Genomic DNA, 26,145 nt, shown 5'->3' with positions numbered 1-26,145 from the left:
GCTCATTAACGTTGTCAGTTACATTATAAAAGAGCTAAAAATGGATCAGTGAAGTCTAGCGCAAAAAAGGAAAGAACAGAATTGTCCTAATAGAACTGGCTATGCTCCTTTGATCAGAAGGTGATTTGAAAAATAATATCTATTGATAAGCAAATCCAATGCCTCCGCTTCAGTTCTTCCACTGAAGACATTTCAAATCAAATACTGTGCCCTATGCAATCCATGTCATATGCAAATAAATCTGTTCCCTTCGTTCTTCATTTGGCTTAATCAATACAGAAAGCCTCATTTTCAAAGTTTGCCTAAGTTTCCCCCACTACATTTGTGCTCACACTTGCTTTGCTCACAAATTCTATATTTTTACTTTCTGCGCAACACACTGTGGCGTGGGAGATATACCCTAAACTTCAAATACTCCTTAGGCTTTCTGGAAACATTAAATGCACAGCAAAAACATAAGGTTCTCATATCTAAGTGTAATGTTTGCAGTGTGACAGCCAAGTAAATTTAATGTTTCACATTAACATATTCAACATGCCTTTAACATGTATATGAATCTGTCAAAGGTACTTACCTAGGTCTATCAATGTAGCATATGAGCGCCTCACAATTTTTAATGTATTTATTCTCACAACACCCTTGTGAGGTAGGGACATGCTGCTATCCCCATTTTACAGATGGGGAACTGAGGCATAGGAGGCTACAGGCCAGATTTTTAAAGGTATTTAGGTGCCTATATACTTTTAAATATCTGGCCCCAGGCAACTTGCCCAAATTCACCCAGGAAGTCTGTGGCAGAACAAAAGGCTGAAATCAGATGTCCCAAATGCTAGGGTAGTGCCCTATCCACTAGGCCATCTGTCCTCTTTATAGGACAGTTCCATTTAAGAGAAAAGGCTGGAATTTTCAAAGGCACTTAGGGGAGTTGCAGCTAAAGCCCACTGAAGTTCATCCTAGCTAAGCATTCATTTGCCCAGGGTTTCTTTGAAAATCCTGTCCTAAATCTGTCTGTTTCATTTGTACTTCACTGTTAGAATAAACTGAATAAGCTGTAGAATGTACCTGTATAGTGGAACTTCTGTTAGCTTCACCAGTGCATGTTAACTACTAACTAAACTAAGTCTTTCTGAAATGATGGTGGCATTGCTAGAGATTCCAGAGGTAAGGCTGGACAGAGATTTTTACAAAACTAAAATCTTTGTGTTTTATAATTTAATGATTGAATTCAGTCTCCATGTATGGCACAATAACTTTTCATAAGGAAATTTCATAATAAAAACTAATCCCTGTAGAGGATGCTCTTTTAAAAGTTTGCCCATACTTCCGCACATCTTTTGAGTTCTTCTGGTTAAACAATGGCAGTCCTAACCAATCACACTCTCTCTCTCTCTCTCTCACATGCTATTTTGGTCACACACCACTTTTGAAATTCTAGAATTAAACACATACTTACTGCCCATATTCAGCATCAGCTGAGTGCATTACAGCAAGATGAGTCACCAGAACTGTACAGCTACTTCTGTTATTTTCCTAGGTGGTTGATCTTAGTACAGCTCCTCTCAACAAAGCACAGCTGGTATTTTCATACAATTGGTTCTCCATCTGCAGGCTCTCCCACCCAGCTCAAGTCTATCTCCCTTACGCACAGTCCAAGTTTCCCTGTATTCCTTGCCTCAGACCTACTTACCTACCATGACCCCATACAACTCACATATTCGCATGACCCCATATGTCCCAAGAATTCTGCTCTCTGCAGGTGCCAACCAAGAGTCTCCACTTCCTGCCACAGGTTTCCTGTCCCTAGAATTCTGTTCCTCAACATGATCCTACACCCACATCCCAAGTTCTCATCATTCCTCCTACTCACCTCTCATATTCAGCTGTTATCAACATTTAGATTCAGCAATGTAGATATGTGTCAATAATGATACTTAAACACTGACAGATATAATTGTTGCTACAATATTGACACATACCAATGTTTACAAGCCTAATATGGTAGGGAAGTAAGGAGTGGTGATGAGGGAATGTGTTGTAAAGTGCGGCTGTGTGGTTGATGGGGAAAACAGGGCTGTGTTTGGTTAGAGAATGGGGAGGATCAGGGCTACACAGTGGAAAAGAATGGGGCTATATGGCAGAACACGGGTAGGAATATACCTCCACAGGAGACCAGCCAAGGAAGTGGTTTGTGGAGGGTGGTGGGCCTTAGATACAGCAGAGCAATGCAGGAGGATGCAGAGGGGCAATACACATCAGTGCTGATTTCCGTCCATTTGAATAACTATCAATGTTGATAAATATTTATCGGAAAAAAACGGAGAAATTCCTTTGTTCACTTTGAGTTAAAGTTTACTAGACTGCATAGCCCATTAACACAAACTCCAAAACAAGGAAATAAGCTAGGGTGACCAGAGAGCAAGTATGAAAAATCAGGACGGGGGAGTAATAGGAGCCTATATAAGAAAAAGACCCAAAAATCAGGACTGTCTCTATAAAATCAGGACACCTAGTCACTCTAATAAGCACAGGGAAATAAGTAATTCAATACCCCATCTTCTCATTAGTCACTCCTCTCAAACTCAACTGCCGTCCTTCCATAAGGCATAAACAAATAAATTAGTATCACTAGCAGCTTTCTTAGGTAACCTGGTGCAAGTTCACACTCCCTGCTATCTGCAACCTCTGTATCCTACACCTTCAACCTACCACTACCTTTTGTTAAGTGTTTCACTGCTATGTCATTTCTTCATCTATGTACACTACATTTTTAGTGTAAAGATCTTTCTGATTTTATCCATTTATACCCATAAAATGCTAGCACACTTTGGGCACAACAGTAATAATAAATACCTGTGCTGATGCAGAAATACAGTGATAACACCCTTGCATTACCTGCAGCACAGCTGTAGAGCCTGCCCTTGGAGGTTTTCTGTGCAAATCTTTTAAGCAACAACCTTCCTAACATCCCAACTGTAAAACCATGTTTTTGGCTGTGTACAAAACAGCATCCAAGGGAGAAATGAAACAGTGGTACCTACTTTCAGTGATAAGAACAAGGAAGGACTGCACCTTTGAGATGTTGTATACAATGTTCCCTCTAATTTTTGACAGGCAGTGGGTGCAAAACCTTTCTTCTGTGCAAATTTTTGACAGGCTATGTGCACAAAAAATTTCTTCTGTGCAAATTGTTGTGCTTCTGTGCAAATTTTTGTGCGCGCGCTGTTTTGCTGTGTGCATGGGGTTTAGGATCTGTGTGTGAATCCAACATAATTCCATTAATAGTTACTCTTTGTTTGTGGTTGTTTAACCAATTATGTATCTACTCAATGGTAGTTCTGTCGAGCCCACGTTTCTCCAGCTTACTTATCAGAATGTCTTTTAGGACTGTGTCAAAAACCTTGCTGAAGTCCAGGTATATTATGTTCACCACATTCCTCCTATCCACCAAATCAGTTACTCTGTCAATGAAGGATATCAAGCTGGTTTGGCATGATTTGTTCGTGGTAAATCCATGCTGGCTGCTAGTGATTACCTCTTCATCCTCCAGGTATTCACAAACTGAATGTTTTATAATTTGTTCTAGTAGCTTCCCAGGAATCAAAGTCAGGCTGACTGGTCTATAGTTCCCTGGCTCCTCCTTTTTCCCCGTTTTAAAGATGAGCACTACCTTAGCCCTTCTCCAGTCTTCTGGAACCTCTCCTGACATCTGTGAGTTTGTAAATATTATTGCCAGTGGTGCCAAGATTTCTTCAGAGAATTCCTTCAGTACACACAGGTGAATAGCATCTGGCCCTGCTGACCTGAATTCATTCAAATTGGTCAGAGGATCTCTGATGTGTTCTTTACATATCCCCATCTACTTCCCTTCCCAATTATTGTCTCTGGTAACTTCGCTAGTCGTCTGGTCACATGTTATTTTTGTAAGAATACTGAAGCAAAGTAGGCATTGAGCAGCTCTGCCTTCCTATCGTCTTCCATTATGAGCTCACCTTCTTCACTGAGCAGCAGACCCACACCATCCTTGATCTTTCTTTTTTGTCTGACATATTTGAAGAACCCCTTCTTGTTGTCTCTAACAGTTCTTGCCAGCTGTAACTCATTCTTTGCCTTGGCTTTCATGATTTTGTCCCTACATGCTCGCACAATTCCCATGCATCCATCCTTGGTGACATGCCCCTCCTTCCCATTCCTGTATGTATCCCTTTTTGGTTTTAGACAGCTAAAGAGCTCCTTGTGTAGCCACATTGGCCTCTTGTGGCTCTTTTTATCTTTCAGCTGCATGGAAATAGCTTGATGTTGAGCCATTAGTATTATATTTTTTAAGAACTGCCAGCCCCCTTTGACTCCTTTTCTTCCTAATTGGTCTTTCCAAGGGACCTTGCCTACTATTTCTTTGAGTCGGTTGAAATCCGCCTTTCTGAAGACCAGTGTCCTTGTTTTACTGATCTCATGTTCTCCTTCTCATAAGATCTTGAATTCTATCAGATCGTGGTCACTTCCTCCCAAGTTCCCGACTACCTTCAGGTTTGAAACTAATTAATCCAAAATGAATTGTTTCCTCAACTTTCTGAAACAGAAAGCTGTCCTCTACATATGAGAAGAATTTGCAGGACACATTAAGTTTTGCTGCAATAGTCTTCCAACAAGTATTAGGGAAGTTAAAAAAAAGGTGACTCGCAGCCAAGCCAACAATAAAATGCTTATGAAGAAATTGATAAGACCTTCAATCCTTGATCAGGCCATCTGAACACACAATTCTATAATTTACACAGGATACATATACTGAAGATGGAGTGTAGCCTAGTGGTTAGTGCAGTGGACTGGGAGTCAGGAAATTTCAGTTGCATTCCCAGCTCTCCTGTTAACCTACTATTTGGCAATGAATAAAATGAATAAAATAAAGTAAGACAACCGTAGAATATTGCACAAAAAGTTCACCAAAATTCAAAGGAAAGAAACTGATCCTTGTATCACTTTGTGTTTTATAGAGTATTTCTAGGTATTTCTTCAATTCTGCCTGGATTAAATGTGTGAGCTTCTCCTTCAGGAGTTAATGAAAGGAGCAGAGATAGAAGAGGGAGAAAAAGATTTCTTCATCACTGTGAATGCAGGATGAAATACTCACACAGCCACCCATTCCACATGCATGCACACACTATGGGCTCATTTCTACCCTCAATTGTGCGTTACATACTGACCTCAATGACAGTTGCACCCATGCAACTGAGCAGATTGGACCCTATTTTTTTCTCCCTAATGGCAATTCTCCCACTTATGTATAAAACCAACTCCCTTGCATTGTGCCTTCCAACTCCCTGGAACTTGGCAATCATCTGACATCATCCGTCTCCATTAGGATTATGTTGTTTTAGCAACTGACGCTTGTCAACATTCATCTTCATTCATCAGTTATTTGGGAACTATAAACTGACATAGTTCTTTGTCTCAGTGTCAGATGAGCTCCACTGTTATTATTTGGTATCATTTGTTTTTTGTTGACTCATGTTTGTACGGTAAATATCATTTGACATTAGCTGACTCCATTTTCCTCTCATGCTAACCCAGCGTCATTTCATATTGCTCCTTTTCTCAGCTTTACATTCACTCATCAACCCAGCATAATTTTCATTGTCTTCATTCATATGACTAGATCACATGCCTTTCTCCTTTGCATTCTAGGAATCTGTCAGTTTCATGCATACTGTTTAGCAATGATAATTGTGCAGTTTAATTTATTAAAATTATCATATGCTGCCATGGCCAAGATGTGTAACTGCTGTAAATTACTGTTTTAGCTGTGGTAAGAGAAAATGCATCAAGAACTGGCATGGTACAGTTCCTCTACTGATTTAAAATCTATTACAAATGCAACATATTGTCTCACTTATACACCTGATTTTGATACCTCACAGAAACAGCCCAGCAGAAATAGTCTGCTTTCTCCACTAATGTATTTTTAGTGTAAAAAGGAAAAATGTTTATTTTAAATACTTTCTAAAAGCCTCTGTTCCAGTTATTTTTTAATGAACAGAAGTAGTAGGGTAGTCATGCATTTGTAGATTACAACTATAAAAAGGAGAAACACAGATCTAGTCTGATATTATTAAAGGAAAATTAACTGATCAACATTAAACACGATAATCAATCTCACAGCAAAAAACATGCAGGAAAAATATCCATGGACTGCGGCTTGTACAGGAGTGGCATTATCAGATGCAGAGGCAGTATCCTCTTTCCCTTTACATATGCTTTATATCATATTACTTTGGTGAGGGCCATCAAAAGTATTTACTCCCGTGCAAATAGAATAAATAAATTGATGGGAGTTACTTCTCTTCTCTCATGACACTAAGCTGATATCATTAATGCCCAATTTTATACACAGAAAATGAAGTTATTCTCCAGGTCAAACTCCTATTAATTACATTTCTATGTAACTTAAGGTTTCAAAACCACCTGATCACAAGTAAATGTTTTATTAAGCCTCAGAAAAGTTGTCCAGTTGCAGAGCAACACTTTCTAAACACTCACCAACGTCCAAGTTGTCTTGTACAATGGATGGAAAATGTAAGAGACTACGTACCTTGTACTCCTGCTGTTGAACAGGTGTGTACCAAACAGATTAAGACTGTCTCTCTGGCACTTCACCTTGACGTCATTGTTACTGGGTTGACAAGAGGTTTCCATGGAAAATTAGAAAGCTGAGCCATTATCCCCCATTCTGAGGAGTCTAAAGTGGCCCTTTTTTCATACACTTTATAGGAATCACTCAGCTTTTCTCTTTTTCTTTTCTTTCTTTCTTTCCCCCCCCTCTTTTTGGCAGGATGCACAGAGGGTGCACTAATGTGATTCAATTTCAAACCCCTTGCACTGTGGAAAAGTGAAATCAAGTTGTTTGTTGTTTCTTCCCTAACTTAAAATACATGGTGTTAGTCTTATCCCACTGTTATTACACCTACATGACCCACAACACAATGTTCTTTCAAGACCTGTTGACTACTTCCAGGCTAACAGAAAGAACAGATAACACTGAATAAGAACAAACTCTGAAAACAATGAACACAAATACTATTAAGTCATTTGACTCTCTCCTTGGCTATAATTTATTACCTCTAGCAGGCAGAGCCCCTAATAGCTACCAGATGTCTGAAGCATCTCATTTTGAACTTTGCCTATGATTAAAAAGAGATTTCACACTGTTTAAATAGCAGCTGCAGAGTGAAACAATGTTGCCCTCCTAATGTGATAGAAACATACATCCTAACCTTTTAAAGGGAAGATTATTTATGTTCTTTAGACACAGATGAAGATCAGCAGCTATATATCTATATCTATATATGCCTTGTTTTTCTTTTATTTGCAACAATCGACAGAAAACAACTGGCGGGGGGAGAGGAGAAGACGGTATGACTGCCTGAATATTTCACCATGAGATTTTTTTATATTAAATACAGGACTACGGATTATGCCAAATAAGGAAAGGCTAGAATACTAATCATGTGGTCATGGGCAGCAGATTGGAAATCACCTGTTTTACAAACAGGGCAAAAGTCTATTATTATATTTATTAATTACATTAAGATAGCATCCAGAGGCCTCATGATGTTAGGCCTGAGATAAAAACAGAGACAAAAAAAATGCTATCTCGAAGAGTTTATTGTTTAAGAGGCTTAGTTACACCAGCACATCCACCTTGGCTTTACTGTTATAACTGAGAGCAGAATTTGGTCCACAGTATGAATTTTACTAGTCAAAGCAATGCACAGTCTCTGCTGTATTTAAACATCAGTGCCAGATCTTAAACTGGTGTATAAAGGCAAACCCTGCAAGCCGACTCATTCATGTAGCTCTGTGCTCCTATGACAACAGGACTCCACCCAAAAGGCTAACTAAAATATAGATGGGTGAGCTTTTTGCTTGGGAAGTTAACAGAAACAGCTAAAAAGTTTAAATCTCAATGCACATAAATATCCCTTTTCTTACTGCCTCCTGGGTGGAATGCAATTTTCTGATTTTCTTAATGAATTCCTCCTGGTTGTCTCTCTCTAGATAGGCACAAACAGAAATCTTTTGTTTAATGTGGCAGGTCAGGCCAATTGGAAACAGGTTTCCAGACTGTTTTGGTACTGAATCTTTATGCATCTGGTTTAAATTTATATTTTTATCCCCTTAGAACATACAACACTTTTCATAAGCCAGGTCTTTCCCCGTACACATGTTTCTTTTGCTTTTGATAATGAGGTTGTTATACTCTGCTTTGGAACAGATGCGAGTTTGGGCCTGATACCAAGAAGTACTGAGCACCTTTGGAGGAACACAAAACTCTTATCCATTTGTGTCCTCTTTTCCTGGGCGAGGACAAACAGCCCCTCCTGACCTCTGTAAAGATGAGTTTAAATCCAGAAGCACAACTGCTAATTACACCTATTTTAGCATGTCTGATTATAGATCTTAATATTGGATATAAAATACCCAGCACTTTTGAAAATACAGTCACAGTTTTTTATTCATTATCTCAAAAAGATGAACGACTCTAAGGCCATAATATAGCACAGAATTGAAACACATGCTGAATTTTAAGCATGTGCTTAAGTCCATTCCTATTAAGCTAAGTATGTAGCACATACTTAACGTGAGTCAGATACTTAAATCCTATTGGGTGAATCCTAATTTGTAATTCAATCCAAACAGTTTGCATATATGCACCCCTCTTTTTCAGAATTAGTAACATTCTCATGAAACTAGAACAAAATGGTGGAGGGAACGGGGGGCCACCTGTAACCATCCCAAGAAATGGAGGATTTAGAATATATCCAGCTGATCCAAAAAAATGATCTTTGGTCAAGGAAAGCAATAAGCAACAAGAACAAAAAAATCCAGAATAAAACAACACCTCCCCACCTATCCAGCAAAGTCCCTGCCAGGAGGACAATCTCTTCCCAATCACAAATATCTCTTTAATCCAGAGCAGATGAACAAGACCCACCAGGGTTATTTAAGTGCCCTTACTGTATATTATACATAGAGTATATATGGAATTTAAATTCATAGATGCTTTTCCTATGGACAAACGCAGCATCTTTCCCATTCTCAGCAAATGACAACATCCTTAGCACTGCAAACACATTGACTGTATGTACTTTTATTTAATTACCACAATTTTTGAGAAATTTGCTACACGGTGCTCATCGGGGCATCTGTTCTATTTCATACTTTGGAAATTCATTAATCTACAGTAATCCCCTAGAACAACAATGCAGAAATTCAATGCTTCAATAGTTTCAATTTTTACAATCCAGAAATGCTTTTTTAAGCAATGGCCATATTATCTGAGAGCTGTATTTTATCTGACACATTTGTCATGGTAACTTGCGGGGATAGGGGAAAAAACAGTAAATGAGAATCAAAGGCTTACAAGTGCATATAAAATTCACAAATAGATTCCATACGAGAACCATTGACCATACAAGTTTCAGGTTTTAAGGCTTAGGAGGAATAAATATTTTTATGTGCTCTCTTGGGGATGGCTATATTCCAGTAATGTATTATCGCTGATCTGTTCCCATTACAATCTGTCCATTTCAACGAAAATGACACATTTGTGCGATAGTGAAAAGGACCAATTGCAGATCTATGCTCTTCCCATCCCCCCCCCAAAACATAGAAAAAGAAAGAAAGACAGGGGACAGAAAGGATATAATCACAACTATATTTCAATAGCGTGCTTATCTATCGTAAAAACAACAGTAGTATTAGCTAGTTATTTGTTGTGAAATAATGAACCTTCTGTACATTTATAATATTAATGCAGGCTTGGTAGGGAGAACCCAAATAAAAATAGATGGCTAACTAAAGCAAAAAATGCTGATGCATTGTTTTACGTAGGGTGACCAGACGTCCCGATTTTGGGGACTTGTCTCACGTCCCGACCTTACATTGGTTGGGACACCCTTAGTCCCGATATCTGGACCATCCAGACCACAGCTATGGTGCCTCCGCTCACTGCCTCCTGCTGCAGCTCCTGGCGCCCGCCCACCGGCAGGAGCCCTGCGTGCTGCAGGGGCGGGGCTTGCAGGCACTGGGAGCGGGCAGAGAGCCCTCCGCTCACCTGACCCATAATCCTAGGAGCCAGAGGGACCTGCCTGCTGGATGCTTCCCGGGACGGGAGCCGCCCCAGGTAAGCACTGTCGGGACTCCGCACCTCGCCCCCTGGCAGGTCCCTCTGGCTCTTAGGGTGGGCGGGCTCTGCGTGCTGCGGCAGCTCCCATTGGCGCGTTTCTTGGCCAATGGGAGCCATGGAGCTTGCGCTTGTGGTGGGCGCAGCACGTGGAGAGTCTGGAGACTCCCCTCGCAGCTCTCACCCTAGGAGCCAGAGACCTCCCAGCAGGGCTGGTGAGTGTGGCCAAGGAAGGAGGCAGGGCGTGATGACGAGTGTCTGAGAGGTGTGTGTGGGATGCTGGGCTGTGAGGGTGTGGAAGGTGCTGGGCAGTGGGGGAAGGTTTGTGTGTTTTGGGGTGCTAGACAGTGGGGGCCTGTTGGGGGATGCTGGGAAGATCTGTGTGTGTGTCAGGGCACTGGGGGTCTGTGTGGGGCATTGTGTAGTTGTGGTGGTGGGGCTGTGGGGAAGGGTATTGGGAAGGAGGGAGGGAAGGAGGGAGGGGAAATCTGTGTGTATTGGGAAACTAGCGAGTGGGGGGTTCTGTGTGGGGTGCTGGGCAACTGTGGTGGGGCTGTGGGCAGGGAGGCGCTGGGTGGGGTGTGTGTGTGTGCACAGCACTGTGCATTTGTGGTGGAAGGGCTGTAGAAGGGCTCTGGGCATAGTGGATCCAGGGGGCACTGGACAGGGGACCTGTGTGGCGCAGCATGGGCCCACCCACAACAGGAAGGGGCACGCTGGTAGCACAGGGCCAGGTGGAGCAGTGTGCCTCTGGCTCCAGTCGAGGCTGTGCACCTGTGTCTGTCTCTTCTCCCGTGCCCCCCAGTTCGCCCAATGTGTCCTGATATTTCACTCTTGTGATCTGGTCACCCTAGTTTTATGAGGCAATAATCCAGTTCCAGAATGGATAAACTATAAACCCAGAAGCCAAAGAGTTTCTCCCAAAGAGAGAGCTAGATCATTGCTGCAAAGAACACAACATAACTTTATTATTATTATCTTGTTGTTGCTGTTGTTGTACGTGTCTGTACAGATCTGTTTTCAAAATAATTAAATCTTGTGACAAAGTTCCTGCTCTACCTTGGTGGGTCTTGCGCTTATTGGCGGATTTGCTCGCCTTGGAGCTTCACGGCAGCCCTCAGCTTGGCCGTTTTTCTGAATTCACAGTCCAGGTCGACTCTTCCTGTGTCTGACCAAGAGTTGGGAGGATTTGGGGGGAACCGGGCCTGCCCTCTACTCCGGGTTCCAGCCCAGGGCCCTGTGGAATGCAGCTGTCTAGAGCGCCTCCTGGAACAGCTGTGCGACAGCTACAACTCTCTGGGCTACTTCCCCATGGCCTCCTCCCCACACCTTCTTTATCCTCACCATAGGACCTTCCTCCTGGTGTCTGATAATGCTTGTACTCCTCAGTCCTCCAACAGTCCGCGTTCTCACTCTCAGCTCCTAGTGCCTCCAGCTCCTCACACGCACACCACAAACTGAAGTGAGTGCCTTTTTAAAACCCAGGTGCCTTGATTAGCCTGCCTTAATTGATTCGAGCAGCTTCTTGACTGGCTGCAGGTGTTCTAATCAGCCTGTCTTAATTGTCTCCAGAAGATTCCTGATTGTTCTAGAACCTTCCCTGTTACCTTACCCAGGAAAAAGGGACCTACTTAGCCTAGGGCTAATATATCTGCCTTCTGTTACTCTCCTATAGCTGGCCCGACCCTGTCACAATCTGTAAGAATAAAAGAAGGGCCAGACGAGGAGGTCTTGAGCTAGATCCTGTGATTGGTTGTGCCCTCAAAACTTCCACTGACTTCAATAAGAGACAGATTTTTTTAAAACCATATTGAATAATTTGCTGCTTAACGGTGAGAATGTTACTCGTAACTGCATGACTACTAAATGTAAGACAGGGTGGCCTAGTGGATAGGCAGTGACATGGGATTCAGACAATGTGGGTTCTAGTCCCAGCTCTGGCTTCCTATGTGACCTTGGTCTCTGTTTTTTTAAAAGAGGGATATTGGTATTTACCTCCTTTGCAAAGCACTGTGAGAGTGACAGGTGAAAAACCTCATGTAAGAGCTACATATTGTTATTTTATTAAATAAAATGAAATGTAGCAAGATTTTGAGGATCACTCTCTCTTCATCGGGCCATAGCGTGCTCTGAAGCTTATAGCACCTATTGCCTTTTTTGATTTAGAGAATCCAATTCAAGTGATACCAATGGCTTCTTCAGGATCTTTTGAATTTTTCATAGCTTCTGAGCTAACACTGTGTCTTTATCTAAACTACCAAAGAGATGTGATGTAGGAATTTTGACTATTAGAATGCACTCAGTCCTCCCTAATATGCATTAGGTTCAGACACTGCTCGAGAGGCTTGCACAAAGGTACAGGACATGACAAAAAGTTTCCCTAAAGGACAAGATAATGCAGTATATTTGTGAAAAGAGACAGAAGTCCAGTTTCTACTGGACAGATGTCTAACTGCATGGGCACCTTTGTTGGTGGCTTTAGAAGAGAGAACATGGTCTGAATGGGCTTGATAACTGAATTATACTTTAAGTTTAGGCCTGAACCTTCCAAGTCAGACTGACACATTATGGTGACAGTATGGGGAAGTTGCTCAAACTGTTCTGGGTATTAAAAAAAATTGCTTTCCAGCATTGTCTTTCTGGCATCTTTCACCAGCAGCCATAATGTGACACAGCAGATGTATCAGTTACATAGCCTAAAGTGTGCGGTGGTACTAGCAGTACAGCATGTTCCATTTTCTCTTGATAAAAGGCTGCTGTTGGTTTTTTTAAAAGCTCCTGACTGAGATACTTTCATTTGTATTTTATTATTGTTCTCACATTGCCTATAATAGTGTCTTTAAGACAGGTTTCAGAGTAGCAGCCGTGTTAGTCTGTATTCCCAAAAAGAAAAGGAGTACTTGTGGCACCTTCTTAAGTGATCACTCTCCTTACAGTGTGTATGATAAACGCATTGTTTCATGTTCTCTCTGTGTGTATATCAATCTCCCCACTGTATTTTCCACCAAATGCATCCGATGAAGTGAGCTGTAGCTCACGAAAGCTTATGCTCTAATAAATTTGTTAGACTCTAAGGTGCCACAAGTACTCCTTTTCTTTTTACTTTAAGACAGTTTCTTTCTTTCTTTCTTTTTTAATCTAGCATGCTGCTTTGGCTTTACCCAGGCTATTTCACATGTTATGTGATATTCTGACATGTTGGAGTATGATAAAAAAGCAAGTCTACAGTTTAAGGCTGATTTAAATGGTGAGATTTTAACAAACTGTGCAAAAAAGAGCTCAGAGAGCATGTGAAAAAAATCCACCTATAGGGCAAAGTAACTGTTCCCTCATCCCACCATGAGCTTCCTCTGAATTAACAACAATATGAGAGATGAGAAAGACAAGATGGGTGAGGTAATATCTTTTACTAGACCAACTTCTGTTGGTGAGAGGGAGAAACTTTTGAGCTCCACAGAGGTCTTCTTGAAGCTTCATGGAGCTCAAAAGCTTGACTCTTTCATCAATAAACATTGGCCCAATAACAGATATTGCCTCACTCATCTTTCTCTCTCCTATCCTGGGACGGACACAGCTTCAGCAGCACTGCACATATAAGATTTGGACAGTTTGTCACCCAATTAGTAGCTGCTCAAATTGCATTGGCACATGCTGCTAACTGTGCTAAGAAGATGCTTAATGTTCTATGATGTCATGAAAGGGCAGTAAAAACAAAGGCTCTGCTCTCAAATGTGTGGCTTTCTCCTGAAGTATAATTTGCTTGTAATAAACTTGCTCCAGAACGGTAGTGTCCCAACAATTTCTCCCATTATATTGCATAAGGGTTTAATACAAAATCATATCAGAGCTCCACTGTGCACCTCTTTCTGGTGTTGTTTTTCTTGTAAATAAGGCCTGGTGGTCAGTTGTCCCTTTGGTGTCTTTGGAGAAGCTTCCAGGCAGAATCTGGAACTAGTGTGTCAAGGAGACAATAAACAGCAGCGTAGGAGCTGCCCCATAAAGTGGCCACCAACATTGTTTTTTAGGAGTGTCTCAGAGGCAGAATACACCAAATGCAGACCACTCCCTCTTAAAAAGTGACTCAAAATGGCTTCCTCAAACTATCCAAATGCATTGGGTAGTCTCAGCCAATGAGGAAACCAGAACCAATACAATGTGACTATAACAAGCAACCAGCTCAGCTCAAAATTAGAAAAAATAAAGCCAAAATTAACTATAGAATGTCTGTCAACCTAACAGCAAAATATTTTCCATTTGAAACTTCAATGAGAAAAAAATGAAATGTAAAAAAATAGCTTCATAGAAACCCATGTTTCATGAAGTTAAAAACAGGGTAATTTTGGCATGAAATTATCATCCAGGAATATTTCATCCGGCAATAGTCTCTCATTACATTGCATGAGGCCTTAACGCCCCAATGAACTAATGCTTAAACAACCTCACAATATATTGCATGATGGTACAGTACTCTGGTGCATTAATATACCAACCATCTTTTGCTGTATACTATTACCCAAATGTATTAATACTTCAATAATCTGCTTTAGCATGTTGCATGAAGCCTTAACACACCAGGATTTAGTGCTGTAATAATTTTCTGTCTGGTATAAATATTTAACAGTCCTGCTTTAATTTCATTGCATGCTAGTGTATGTGTGAGCACATAAGTTAAGTTTGTACGTGATTGTTCACTGCACAGAATTTCTAAAAAAAAGAGAAAGGATTAATCTCTTGGAGCATTTTATTAATTATTATTATTATTATTATTATACAATCTATTTTTAAAAGGCTGCAGGGTTCCTGGCTCTCAGGTTATGCTATAAGTGAGATGTCAGATGCAGATAAAGTTAGGAGTGATACCTCAACTCCAGTCTATTTCTCCTGCAATTCACGTTAGAACAGGGATATGATTTCACTCAGACTATGTGGCATTATTTGAAAAGGATTCTTTATGTATTTTATTATCTGTAAAATGTATATGTTTTAATAATACAAGTTTCAGAATATTTTTCAGCATAACTTTGTTAATACTAGTACTGAGCACTCATACAAGGGGTGATTGTGTCATTTAAGAACTGCCTAGAGTAAGGTATTATGCATAGCCTCATTATCTCAGAAACAGCAATGGGTGAAACAAGCTGCAGAACTCGGGGGAGGCTCCTTAAACCCTCCTCTGCATTGCATACCCAGTAAGGTTCAGGTTAGAATTAGGTCCATCTCTTACTTGCTTTACAACACGTCACAACACCCTTTGTTTCCCATTTCACAGACAGAGAATCTCAGACAAACAATTCAAGTAACTGGTGTAACGGTAAAGACAGAATCAGTATTAAAGACACAATTAGCACTCAAAGGCCCTTTGCTTTCAATGCTTTGCTCAGATTATACCTGTCTCTAATTATACGAGAGAGATTCTTAGATTACAAGTTCACTTGATATTTTCTCTTCTCTGGCTAGTTATCTCTTGCTGCCATTCATAAATATGTTCCCAGTTTCCCCAGGGTTGGGTACCTGATTACTTATTGATCTACCCCACAACTTGAGAGGCTTGCTGAGCATCCAGGCTTAAATTAACAAAATTCCTGCAGTATCTGAAATCTACAACATAAAATAAAGAGGGGACAATACATCTCAGCCTGATTTTGTGGATTATATGTGTGAAACAACATATATAATCCACAATAACATACATACGAGGACAACTAAACCATATCAACATGATTGCTTGTAGCACCAATTTATGGAGCTATGGACACACTAAACACACAAATTTAACCATATTCAGAGCTGAAATATTTAAAAGAAGTGTGGAGAAAAATATTTAAAAAGTTATATAGATCAAGATGGAGCAATGTATGCTGGGAGGGGTACTCTGAGCAGGCTATACTAATGTATGAGAGTGGGGTGGCTGAAATTTATTCAATTTCATGTAGCCCTTGGCTTTCTGGAAAGCTGTTAAGGCAGAGACTTTAGGCCCAATTTACTATTGGTGTAACTGGAGGCATGCGGTTTCTATTGTATTCACTTGTATTCACTACATACACCAGCACTGAATTTGTCCCATAGGATCAGATTCTGCTCTCCATTACACTGTTGTGAATCAAGAGTAATTCCACTGAAGTCAATGGAATTACAACTATCTACAACCGTTCTGAAAGGAAGCAGAATCAGGCCCATCTGTAAATATCTACAATTATGAGAAGCACATTTAATAAAACTAGAATAGATGATGGGGTTAAAGTGCAGATACCCACAGCACTGTACCATCCTCTAGGGATTTGTAATTATTTTCATTACATGCTCTGAACAGCTTCAGAGCTCACTTTTGGAAATCATTCTTCTGTTGGTACTATTCAAGATACCATATTCATAAAGCACTCTAGGCTGCTGAACATGCAAATCATGCTAGCCAGTATGATAAGTACCAACGAGCAAGAGTCTGGCTGTCAAAAGAGAACCAACAATACAGTCTAAATAGTGTTTTCCCCAGGAATTGAAATTAGAGGGTGTGTTCAAATTTACAGGGGTGGAGGGTTGGAAAACTCACTGCATGTGAATAATTGACAACTGCATGTAACTAATTGACAAGGGGGAGGAGGATGTTCGGGGGTGTGTGTGGTGAATGAAAGAAAATAAAAAATAAAGTAACCAAACACCCAACCCATAGTTGTGAAGAAGATAGATGAGATCAAACAAATGATCCACTAAGCAAGTACAAAGAACATGTTTTCCCTGGGTTTCAAGAACATCATATAGAAAATTACTTCGATATCAATAATATCTTCAGATATAAATGATTGTGGGAATTCTTTATGTAACATGACACCTTTAGGTAGGTTGTCACCGGCGGTAATTGAACCCCAAACCTCTGAATCTAATAGCATGAGCCTCTACTGCCTGAGGTATAAAAGACCCAGCGTTATTAGTTTAAAACCAGAAGCAAACTCATAAACCCCAGCCACAAGGACATCAGAGCTCAGAGCATCACACTGTGTAAGGTGCATTACACTAACATGAGGTCAAATCTTGGCCCCATTGAAGTCAAAACTCCCATTGGCTTTGAGGAAGGCAGGATTTAGCCCATGCACATGGTTGCACTAGTTGCCAAATGTGCAGGTGGCAAGAATTTTTATTGCAGGGTTTATTGACTTGTAGCTTAGACAGGAATGTTTGCCTTCCTCTGATGCAGTGAGCAGGCATCATCTGCTAGGCTCAAACAGACATATCCCATATGATCATTTTACTTATGATTATTGAGGTTGCGGGACACTGACAGAACTTAATCCTGCCCATCTTGTGTTTTTATCTAGCAAATAAAGACATTAGCTAAGCAGTCTTTTGTGTAGTTTTTTTTTTCAAATATTTCGCTCTAAGGCCTTTTGTTATCCACAGTTTAAGTCAATGATTCCTTTGTGATTGTTATATTGCCCATGCAAGCAGCTAAGAGAGAAAAAAAAATCAATTTCCTATTCCAGGAGGTAGACACAACCAATTTCATTATGAACATATGAGTCTATCTGAACAACTTCTAGAAAAGTCATGTGCACATTCACTCTTAACTGTGAGCATTATACTTTGCATCCCAACGCTACCAGCCAGTTATCTTCTGCCTACAACAAAGAAATAAATCTGCATACAGGGCCTAATTCAACAAAGCACATCCTCAGTCCATTCTCATTTAGTGAAACACTAAAGCACGTATTTAAGCCCCGATGACTTAAGAGAGATGTTAGCACATGTTTAACATTATGCACATGCTTTGCTGAATTGGGGCCACAGAATGACTATTCCTATCTGCCAGTCCTGAATTAAGTAGAGTACTGAATAGATCAGCCCCTTAAGCTAAATGAGATACACAGGGTATGCAGCTTCAGACACCACAAAGGAAAACTCATCATAACGCACATTCTACTGATACTTACTGCTTCCCCTTCTCTCCTGCTGTCTCACTGACATTCAAAACAGTTCCTGTAGCTGACTGTAATGCAATGCAATGGGAGTGATTCCAACTGGATAATCTAACAGTCCTAAACCTTTCAAGCTCAACAATTTAAAGTGACATACGTTATATTTTTATGTACCCAACAAACCCATCCTGCTGTAGTAGTAAACAACCAAAGGAAGTGACACTATAGTTAAGTAAAACATATTGCAATAAATGTTCAACTCCAGTGACAAAAAGTTTTCTTCTTCTTTTTTTGTTTTTGAAGTACTATAAATCTCCACTGCTGTTTACCTTAACCATGTGGCATACTGCTTCTAAAAGTTTCTGAGGGTCCAAAAGTTTTTGTGTCCTCTGCATTTTGAAAAAAAGAAAAATTGGACATTATTCAGGCTTTTTCAGTGGACTGGTTCCTCCTCTCCATTGTCTGAATCTGAAAGGACATTTAATTTGTAAACTCCCAATCAGATCCTAGAATTATTTTTATTATTCATTATTATTATTATTATTTACATTTTTACATTCAGAATCTTTCTCAAGAGCAAAGCAAGAGCCTTATTGCACAAAGCAAACCGCATCTGGGCTGAAACTGCAAGGCAAGACCACGTTCATGCTCCCTTATCAACTATATTACTATTTAACCTGGGGGGCAATGTATATACCAGGGCAAGTGATTTCCTCATGACATGTTATTGTGTGAGAGCCAGAGCCCTTTAGCGATCCAAAGCAAAGATAAGTGAATTTCTATATATTCTGGAAAATGCAGGCAAGGAAGTCTACAAAGGCAAAGCAGTTACAATTTACAAGCAACAATGTAGGGTCCCTTCTTCACACTATGAATTTCTTATAAACAACTTCTACATTGATTAAGAAGTCCTTTCAATCAATTACTATATTAGACTCTGTCCTCTGATTAACAGTAACCTTGCCTCTAATAAAACAAAATTAGAAATCTACTTCTAATTGTTTCTCTAGGCCATGCCACTGATTTTTGTCTTCTATGAGGAGTTCTGCACCTCTGTGTAGAGATGTTAGCAATCACTGAAATACAGCCAGCCTCCTATGGGATGGAAGATGGCAGGCATTGAGCAGCTCACAACAAGACTATACAAGAATCAGGACATAGAATGAAGTACTGTACACCTTATCCTGATCAGACAGTTGATTTGAGATATAGAACCCAATTCTTCTCTCACACCAGTTTTATACTGTGATGTCAAAGGAGATATTCCTGATTTACACAGGGGTAGATGAGAGGAGGATAAGGCCCACTGTCATCATAATAAGAAAAGGAGTACTTGTGGCACCTTAGAGACTAATAAATTTATTTGAGCATAAGCTTTTGTGAGCTACAGCTCACTTCATCGGATGCATTTGATGAAGTGAGCTGTAGCTCACGAAAGCTTATGCTCAAATAAATTTGTTAGTCTCTAAGGTGCCACAAGTACTCCTTTTCTTTTTGTGAATACAGACTAACACGGCTGCTACTCTGAAACCTGTCATTATAATGATTCAAATGAAACTAAATAAATGCCCTTCCTTAAATAAGAACATGCATCTTAACCACATAAAGGAGAGGGAAAGTCAAGGAGGTGAGGATGTCTGCCATGGCCCTTACTCTCCATATAGCTAATCCTGGACCCTTCCGGAAGATCTTCATGTCAGAATTCTTCTCTTCATTCTTGCAATGAGCTCCTTGAGATATGCTACAGCACTTGAATTCTCAAGCATCCAAGAAGAGACCCCTCTGATACATAAACCCTTTAGGGTCATGGTGCCCGTGCAAAAAAACAAATCAGTGAATGCATTTGTCCCAGAGTACCAGCTCTTGAATGATTCACTCTACATTTAGATGAAGTGCTCTCCTATAATTATAGTTGCTTGTTGGTCTCACTTGCCTCCTCCCTTCTTTCTCTCTCCTCGAGCCTGAGGCTCAGCGAGAGCACACTGAATCACTCTTTAGTATAATCAGGTTTTCAACTAAAGTCACGGCTTGTTTCTCTGTCAATTTAGGAGCCTGATAAAAAATTCCCAAACCAAGGCCCCAGCCTAGAACAATAAAGACCTTTGGGAAAACTTGAATCTGGATCCAGATCTAATTTCAAATAAATAAGTTAAACAAGTTTGGACTCTTCGGCCCTGAGAAAATAAGAGGGAAGGGGGAATGATATAGACGATAATGTTTTGAATTGCACCATCTTATTCATGGTAGGTACTGCAATGAATAAATACTGTAGATGAATTTCCTAGACAGGCAGAGTTTGGCTGAGCAGATACAGCTCTGGATTGGGACTTAACAGACCGGAGTACTAATTTGGCCCTACCACTGGCAAACTATGTGACTACAGGTAAAACACCATGTCTCAGTTTCCCTACCTTTTAAAATGGGGATAATGACACTGCTCTCTTTCATAAAGCACTTTGAGATCTATGGATGAACATAATTATATAAGACCCAGTATTATTAAAATCAGTTACTGTTTTGGGGCATGAATGCAAATTAGCTGACTTCTAAGAACAGGCGCTGGTGAAGCTCTGAGATCAAACAGAACCTTCATTGGCTGAACCCTCTCATTTATGTAAAAGGAAACTGGTAATAATAAAGATCAGTTTTAATTCTCCCACTTTTCTGCATTGATTACATATACACTTTATCACAAGTGATATTCGTTATTTCATTTGGATTGTTCATGTTGTGTAGATGCTGCCCCCAGCATTTGGAGTTGCTTTATTACTGTTGTACATGAAAAGTTCATCTTAAGGATTTAAAATTATTTATCTTTGCTAGAGTTACTCCACCTACCAACTGTGCAAAGAGCACTTAGTAAGAGAGGGATAATCTGTTGTGAGTAAAGAGAAAAGGATTCACAGTGACAGTATTCTAATTCTTGGTGGATTTATTTATCTTATATTGTCTTTCCATATACCAGTTAATAGTAACTATAAACCCCTGCATAATTGAACGCGAGTATCCCTTATGTTTGTTACTGAAGTAGCAGCAGACAAATACAACATTGTAAAAGAGTCTTATCAACAAAAACTATTAAGTCACTTAACATATGTCTCTACATGGGGACAAGATACTCCAACGGTGACTTTCTCATACCATTTAAAGGTACAATGAATCACAGATAAAAGCCCTATTTATCAGGCAAAAGTTTAACACCCACTACACCAGCCATATCAGCACAAGTGCCAGGATTATGTAATTTGTTAGTCTCTAAGGTGCCACAAGTACTGCTTTTCTTTTTGAGGATTATGTAAGTGTCTTTAATGAAGCTTGATCCTTGCATGTCCCTTGTATAAACCTGGATCCTGGTATGCTTGGATCGTGGTATGCCTATCTATAGAACTTATAAGGACCCCATTACTGTGTCTTAGTGTGATAAACATGACAATTTCCTGTAGTATCTTTGGGAGATTGTACTGAATTAAGTTTATATAGCTTTGTAGTCCACTGAATTATAAATGCAAAGTATGTAACTTATCTAGGAAGGAAGACATGGCCTGTGTAAACCCTGCATAATGTTATGAGCTTCAAAGGACCATACTAAACAATGTGTCAGACAAGGAGGAACTTTTGGCACAAAAAAAGTTAAATGGGTTTCCTAGGAATACCTGTAGGGAGATAAATGCAAATTACAGGTTCTGAACCCAACCTTCTGAAGCAGTTAAAACTGGTTAAAATTGATTAAAACTGTCCTGAGAGAACCATTGTCTGACTGATATCCTATTCAGAGTCTCTGAAGTATGAATGGAGTGACAAGCACTGGTCTGCTTTATCAACTGAGCCACATCTCCACCCGATCTGTGACTGACAGTGGTAAACTCTAAGGGTGATATCCTGGCCCCATTGAATTCCATGGGAGTTTTGCTATTGATTCCAGTAGGGATAAGATTTCATGCTACAAGTACAGAGATGGCTCTTCCTCCTTTGTACCTGCAAGCTCACTGGAAGACTGGGATCAGGCATGTGGAAAGTGGGGCATTCTTGTGTTTGAAAGTGCAATCAGTTTAGCCTTCCAGCCTGGCCATGCTTTGGGATATTTTTGTTTGTTTATGAAAAAGGGGGGAATGCTTTGTTCAAAGGCTGGGACTAAATCCTGCTACCACTAATATGAATGGCAAAACTGCCCCTGAATTCTATACGAGTGGGTTCTGTTCCCAGATTTTTAGGTGTGCTGAGTCAGATTCTCAGCCGATGTAAAGTAACATAGTTCCATTCAGATCAATGGATCGAAGCTGATTTATATTATCTGGGAATATTGGGAATATTTCCCCCTCCATTTTTCCATACAGGTTGCTTTTTCTCCATCAGCATAGATCTGTGGATCTTGTAAAAGATGGGATTTACCACTCCTCTAGGGTTATGAAAAAATGAGGGCTTCATTTTAGGAGGCTTCTGTGTTTTCAAACAGGAAATTCCTGAACTTTGAGGCATTTACTGTGAGCTCAGTCAGCAATGAAAGATACATACTGTCTCATGTATCTCACACTAACAGCCATGTAACCCTGTTGGATGCCTCTCATCTGCCAACTGCCTGCTTCATTATTATGGCACACCGCTATTGCATTTCAGTTTTAAAATATTATAATTTTGTAAGCACACAAGAATATGGCTAGGCACCTCACAGAAACATAGCCCTTGCCCCAAAGTAGATAACACAACAGAGGGTGTCATAAACAAACAATAAAGGAGTGAGGGAAGAGAAGGAGCATGAGAACAACAATATCACATGGTAACTATGGCTTGGTCTACCGCTAAAAGTTACGTTGAAAAAAACCACACCCTTCACTGACATAACTATGCTCATTTAACTGGTAGTATAAATGCAGGTATGTTGAGGGAAGAATGCTTCTGTTAATGTAGCTAACTTCATTCAGGAAGGTGATATTCCTACGCCAAATGATTATGCTGGCCTTCCTAAGCCAACAACATAGTTACGCCAGGATACTATGGAGTCTCTGGAGTGTAGACATAACGTGAAGTCCAGAAGCATCTTGTTGGTCTTGTTAAACAACAGGGTTTTTTTTAAACTCTCTTCTCATGGGTGACATTTCTTTCTCAGAGGGATTCAGGTGTGACTTGGTGAACAGGTTTAGTAAAGTGTTCAAGGGCTAGGGGCAGTACAAGAGGTCTTTGGTTTGGCAGAAGGGAATGAACGTGGCACTAAGGTAAGTGCCATTGGAAGAATGCTAGAGGACAGGAGGAATGTGAAAAAAAAAGAAGTTCATGAGAGAATGATCAGGAATGAGTGGCATAAGGCCTTGAGAACAAGACTGGAAGCTTGCATACTTCTTATCTGATGAAAGCCTTCTTATTCTTCCTGGGATATTAGTTTCTAAAAGAAGGATATCCTGTAAAATACAGGATGGATGGTTGCTTAGTGAGAGTCCTAGGAAGATGCAACTGGTCTCTGTTATCTGTGGCAGGCTACAAGGTTTAAAAAAAAAAAGCCTGTGTGTTTGTGTATTTCATTTTACTTTTCTTCAGCCTCTGACAATGTTACTGTTCTAATAGCTGGCATTTGCGGCTATGGCTTAACAAATAAAATTCTGACTGCACGCAGTAACCCAAGCAGGAACTTCATCTTGACTTCTAGAGACTACACAGTACAGTATCAACACTTTAGCAGTAATGAGGCAAACTGAAGTCCCAGTCCTACGAGGTGCCAAGTGCTCCCAGCCTCAACTCCCACTGACGTCAAGCAGAGTTACAACATGAAAGCTGCCATAATAGGTCAGACCATGGATGGTCTATTTTGCACAATATTTTGTCTCTGACAGCAGCCCATTGCCTGTACCAAAGCTTTAGGGAAGGGGAGTGTACAGAATAGGGCAATTATGGAGTGATCTGCTCCATCTTCCCCTCCTGGCTTCTGGCAGTCAGAGATTTAGTGTCACCCCGGCATGGGGTTGAGGCCCTCACCATATTGGCTAATATCCATTGATGGACCTATCCTCCATGAATTTATCATTCAGTTATTTTTTGTACCCAATTATACTTTTGGCCATCACAACATCCCAGAGCAGTGAGTTCCACAGGTTATTTTTGTGTTGTGTATCTCCCTATCACAAGTTACGCCAATCCCTTAAAGAAAGGGAGGCATTTCTGAGAGAAACTTTGATGTAGCCTGCCTGGAGAAAGAATGTATGGTAATAATCAATAAATATTGTAAGGGTGGAAAATTTTAAGTATTATTATTTATTAAGGCTACAGTATTACAGTAACACTTAAAGGCCCAATCATGACCGGGGCCCAATTGTACTGGGCACTGTACAAACAGAAGTAGACAACAATCCCTGTCCTGAAGAATTTACAATCTAAGAATTAACCTTCCATTTGTTTCCTTCTTGCATGCTCAGTTATATGCTTTTTATCAAAAAGACCCTATACTTGGGACACTCTCTCACCATGTGCCAAATGTTGTCCTTCTGCTCCTCCTTCATGCCCACCTTTGGTTTGCTTTCCAGTATTGATCTTCTCTGTAACACTGATCTTTGAACTCTGCTGTTCATTGGTCTCTTCTAATTTTTCTGGTCACTCAATTCTTATCTAAGGATGCTCAAAATTCAATCTCTTCTCATCATTGATCTCTGATCTTTTCTGATCATACTTGATCCTGATCTTTCTTCCTTTATAATAGATTTGTCTGAGTTATATTACAAGCTCCTCATGGTAGGGTCCATTATTTTAAATGTTGGCAAAGTTCCTTGTACAACTCTGGCACACTGCAAGTCTTGAATGGGGTCTGAAGGGTTTCCATTTGACTGTCGCAACTCTGCTCCCACCCAGAAGCTAACAAACTAACCAGGAGAGACCATGAAGCTCAAAGTTACATCAGGGAGGGTTTCTCTAGACTTGACTGGAAGAACACTGTGAACTCTGATTGGTCAGGGCTTCCTATTTAAACCTAAAGACAGGCAGAGGAATTTGTCTACACAAGTGGCCTCTACCTGGCTGCTACACTGGACCTGGCCTTCGTGTCTGACTCCTGAATGCAGCTTCTCTGCCTTGCTCTTTGTTCCTGCTTTCTTGACCTGTTCCTGCCTTACTCCCTTGTTCTGGTCTCTGAATCTGGCTCTGACCTTTGGCTTGACTCTCCACTTTCAACTCTGTCCTTTGGCTTGACTCCCAATTCTAACTTCTACTCCAACCACTAGACCCAGCTGTCTGTATCTTGGCCCTGACACTTTATAAATAACAACAGGTAACAACTACTGAAAAATGTATGATGAAAACTAAAAGTAAAAATATTCCCACCAGCAAATAACAAATTGTTCCAGGCACTGCTCAAGACATGAGCATTCTATGTGTTCCATTCTGAGTTAGAGATGATCAAATAAAACAAACATCCCTAATTAACGGAATGAAAACTTAAAAGAGACCCACCCTGACTGTTACTGTGATAAATAAATATGAACTCCAGTTCTTGGAAGAACAATCAGATAACTATCAAATTTGGATAACAAACAGCTTCTTGTTTAGTAAGAATACAGGAGGTAAAATACTGGGTGATAGGATCGGTGGACTATTAGTTTTATACTTTTTAAACATTGCCATGTTTTCTCACAGGCTCAAGAATAATCTTTAGTAAGCTAGGAAGTCTGACTAGCCAAGGAACGTGTTTGTTGATGCAAAGCTGAGGCTGTTTCTGCTACAATGCTACACGCTCAGACCAGTGCTACACTACATTTAGTTTCCTAACATTGTCCACCATTGCTGGCAAAGGAGCTCCACAGGTAACAGCACATATTTTCCTAGTCATTAAGGTCACATAATTAAGCATTCAAAAGTTACCAAAAGTTAAGATTGCACCTGGCCTCCTTGAATGTATATATTACACGCATATACTATTTCCCAATAATACACTACAACAGCATTACATTATATAGCAAAACAATGAGCATTTCTGAATGTAGATAATTATAGATGATCAACTGGACTTGACTTGTCCTGCAGTATACGCCAAGGGATGGCAATAAATTTCTCCACTGCCCCCTTTTGAGATGCAATTATGCAGTT

At 40.2% G+C, this 26,145-nt stretch overlaps 1 protein-coding gene across 6 annotated transcripts in view; it reads right to left on the bottom strand.

Annotated features, from left to right (window-relative positions):
• The window catches only part of KALRN (kalirin RhoGEF kinase), a 777,539-nt gene that overhangs the window by 171,634 nt on the left and 579,760 nt on the right, over positions 1–26,145 (bottom strand). The window lies entirely within an intron of this gene.

The sequence above is a fragment of the Dermochelys coriacea genome, chromosome 11 (assembly GCF_009764565.3).
Source record: "Dermochelys coriacea isolate rDerCor1 chromosome 11, rDerCor1.pri.v4, whole genome shotgun sequence".
Taxonomy (NCBI): Eukaryota; Metazoa; Chordata; order Testudines; family Dermochelyidae; genus Dermochelys; species Dermochelys coriacea.
This window is presented reverse-complemented; position numbering and strand designations above follow the sequence as displayed.